Genomic DNA, 4,002 nt, shown 5'->3' with positions numbered 1-4,002 from the left:
ACAGCCCACTCCCCACTAGGCCTGCTCAGAAGTCAGCCTGCTCATGTAGTCACTGTGGAGAAGGCTTCCTGCTCCCCCAGGGTCAGGCACACGAGGAGTTCCTGCCCTGACAACAACCAGACTGGAGTGGCCCTCCCTCCACATGCACCACCTGGCCACCTGCAGGGATCCACCCTGGGGTGTCTGCAGCACCCACCTCGTGAGGGCTCCCGGACCAGGTCCAGCCACTGGCTCCAGAAGGCAGCACTGTGTCCTTCCCAACGCCCACTCACCACCTCCCCAACCCAGGAATAGACCAGAGAGCATCTCGTCACCACCACCCACGCCATGTCACTGAGCCACAGTCCTCCAGGGAAGAGAGGCCCTCCTGCTCCCCCAGGATCCTCCTTCCATTCTGACCCACTCCAGGCACCGTGAGTTCCGTGTGGCCAACGTGATGGTCCTGAGGGACAGGGAGGAAGAGAGGAGCTCCTGAGGCTCCTCCCGTGAATGGATGAAGGCCTTCAGCAAAGCGGCGTCTCCACATTCGGCCCTTTCCCTCCTTCTGCACCCTTCCACCCTGAGTTCACAGCGACAAGGCGCCATCTTGCAAGAGGAGACCAGCCCCTCAGCAGAACAGAGCTGACCCTGCTGGTTCCCTGGGCTCGGATTCCCCCGCCTCCCTCACTGTAAACAGTCAGTGCCTGTTCTGCACAACCCGCCCAGGATGTGGCATTTTCGTCATCACAGCACGAACTGACCCAGACTCCAGGTCATGTGATAAGGAGCGGTTCTTCCAGGTCTTGGGAAAATTGTAAGGAAGACGTCACTCAGGACTGTGGCAATGGGGCATCAAGACCAGCACAAAGTGGGACAGACACGGGCCCTGGCCCAGACACAGAAACACCCAGGGGACTCCGAAGGCAAGGAGCAGAACGAGCGGTCACTGGTGGACACCACGACAAGGCCACATCAGGGGTAGAGGGCTCACCTACAGACCTGAGCCACCCTGGCTGGGGGCAGGCCAGGTGCTCAACGCTCTCCACAGTGACTTAGCAAAATCCTTGCACGCCAAGGGCAGGGGCCAGAGGAGTGGACTTGCAGCATGGCTAAGGAGAGCACCTTGGCCACCTACAAGCACCTGTATGCCCCTCAGTTCTCACAAAGTTCTTCAAAAAAACCACTCCTTTAAATGCCGCTTGAAATTCCCTCCACGAGGACAAGCCCAGGACCAGCAGGTGCTGTGACTGGAATCTGTAATATTCCTCCAACCCAGACCCTCCGCATACCTCATCTGAGCTGTCAACCAAAAACAAAATCCTGACCCAAAAAGACTTCTCAAAGCCCAGCCAGGAGTTTATTGATCTCATCTCAATTTCATGATGGACCCAAGACAGAAGACAGGGTGAATAGACAAATCACACCCATACACACACACACACACGTGTGCAAAATACATATCCAACCATTAGTTTTCAAAGTCAGCTTCCTATCAAAACCTCTCCCAGCACAAGCTAAAGAGCCTCGCTTTCTACCGGATACAGTTTTGCTTGCATTGCTAATGAGCACAGGTATTTAAGAGCATGTGCAGGCCGGCGCCACGGCTCAATAGGCTAATCCTCCGCCTTGCGGCGCCGGCACACCGGGTTCTAGTCCCAGTTGGGGCACCGGATTCTGTCCCGGTTGCCCCTCTTCCAGGCCAGCTCGCTGCTATGGCCCGGGAAGGCAGTGGAGGATGGCCCAAGTGCTTGGGCCCTGCACCCGCATTGGAGACCAGGAGAAGCACCTGGCTCCTGGCTTCAGATCAGCGCAGCGCGCTGGCCGTGGTGGCCACTGGAGGGTGAACCAACGGCAAAGGAAGACTTTTCTCTCTGTCTCTCTCTCTCACTGTCTACTCTGCCTGTCAAAATAAATAAATAAAAAAAAAAAGAGCATGTGCAGTAACAAACTTTCTCCTCTAGCATTCTCATTCAGTGTCAAGGTGGCATGTACCAATGCCATCTCACTAGTCCATGTGATCAATTTCAGTTCACAGTTGATCACACTGATAGATCTAAGAGTCAAAGGGATCACATTAACAAGACTAATGTCTGCTAATACTAACTGATAGAATCAAAAAGGGAGAGAACGATCCAACAAGGGAAGTGGGAGACACAGCAGACTCAGAGAATGGCAGATGTCCTAAACAGCACTCTGGCCTCATTCGGTGACACACACACACCCTGGCTCCGCGTTTTTCAGCCTAGCTTTGTGATCTCTGACACTCGTGCCCTGCTCTTCACAGCATAGTCACGTGACTCTCCTCACGGACTCCCCCACACAAACCTACAAGGAAGGCACAGCAGGCACTGCTGCGAACACAGCCGAGGAACCACACTGGAAACCCACGGCTGAGTCATCTTCCATAAAATGCTTCCTCCACGTCCCAGAACTCCTGAAACATCCCAGCGAGGAGGGCTGGGATAAAGTCCACGGGCATGAGCGTGCCCTACGACTGCTTCGAGTCTCGCACTTGCACTTCTCTGCCTTTTCCCCTTCTGCGTGGGAGACTGAGGTTCTCTGTTTAGGAGAAGGGGCGAGAGCAGCCTTTGCTGAACTCACTGGCTGCTCAGTATTTCCAGTTCAGCAGCAACCAGAAGGCCGGGCTGGATGCAGCTTCGTGAGCAACAGAAGTTGAAGCAATCACCGGTGCTCCCTCGGAAATGTAAAACGCTCAGTATAGAGCAGCACGCCTCTTTGTTTCCAGTCTGTTTGCCCGAGGAGGTGCCTTACTCCTGGAGGTACTGCAATACCAGCTCGATGTGTGCAGTGGATGCGGCAAGCTCCTATTCCAACGCTCTGCCCCCAAAATCCATTTCAGATGTTGGATAGAGGACGTAACATATTATTAAACTGATAAAAACAGACAGTACATTTGATCTTGGCCAAAAGGCCGAGAAGCAATGCCATAACTCTTCAAAATCGTGTAGAGCATCCAATAAAAAATTTCTCTAGTCTTATTCATGTTTTCATTCATTTATTCACTACTGCATTTTTTTAGGAAATTTTCTTATCTCTACCAGAAATCCTGGTACAAATGGACAAATTCATTTTGGATGGAACAAATGGTATACATTCTACAAATACCTTGGCCATGATGCCTGTAACACCGATTTATTGTCATAAACCAAATGATCAGTGTAAGCATACTAAAGCCATAGTTTGCAAATGCATGTTTTTGTTGACCTGGAAAATAACTTCCTTTTCTGGCTTTCAGTGTTCTGTTCTGATCACAAAAGCATTAAATTAGCCATTCTTCAAGGTTCTATCCTCAAAGCAGACCACCCCAGACTGGAAATGCAAGCAGTCATCATGATAGCGTCCACTAGGTGGCACCTTGGCAGGAGTGAGGCAGAAAGTGGCCCAAGAAGCTCCTGCAGAGCATGGCCTGTCGCTCTAGGGAGGCGCACAGGGAGCCCCAGAGTGGTTATTCTCCACGTGTGCCCTCCTGAGCCTGCTGCACCAGGCAAATTACTTCAGCTCCACTGTTTGTCACCTGTGAGATGAGACTAACTGTACCTACTAGTTTTGAGTTCAAGACAACATGAATAGAACAGTTAATACAAAACTGGGCACATGGTACATGCCCAGTAAAAAGTACCAACACCATTTTTATTTAAAGGCTTATTGGTGGAAGTGCAAAAAGAAGGCAGCTCTACTTTCCGATATATTCAAATTGTAAGGATGTTCAAATTACTGATAAAATGACTGGTAACCTGGGGGGACTCCGCTGTCTGGGGCAGGTGACCCACTGGGCTGTGTACTCGCCCCTCCTCTCTTCCTCCTTCTTCCTGGAGCTCCACTACTTGCTAAGAAGACCATTCTTGCAATTTAAAAGTTTAACATTTCTTTACCATGACAACTTTCCTGCCTCTACTTCCCTAACAATCGGAACTTGACAGGTATCAAAGGACAGGGCAGGAAACTGGCCTTAGGAATTAAACGAAGGGCGTGAGCATCTACCAGTCAACGGAAGCCATTCTC

The 4,002-nt window shown here is 51.2% G+C and overlaps 1 non-coding gene across 1 annotated transcript; it reads right to left on the bottom strand.

Annotated features, from left to right (window-relative positions):
• Positions 1–2,737: 2,737 nt before the first annotated feature.
• Positions 2,738–2,923, bottom strand: LOC133767391 (U2 spliceosomal RNA). The gene has a single exon (XR_009866873.1). It is a non-coding gene; the product is annotated as a U2 spliceosomal RNA (small nuclear RNA).
• Between the last annotated feature and the right edge of the window lie 1,079 nt (positions 2,924–4,002).

The sequence above is a fragment of the Lepus europaeus genome, chromosome 9, assembly GCF_033115175.1.
Source record: "Lepus europaeus isolate LE1 chromosome 9, mLepTim1.pri, whole genome shotgun sequence".
Taxonomy (NCBI): Eukaryota; Metazoa; Chordata; class Mammalia; order Lagomorpha; family Leporidae; genus Lepus; species Lepus europaeus.
Note: the sequence above shows the minus strand (reverse complement) of the source record. Positions and strands in the feature narration are given on the sequence as shown.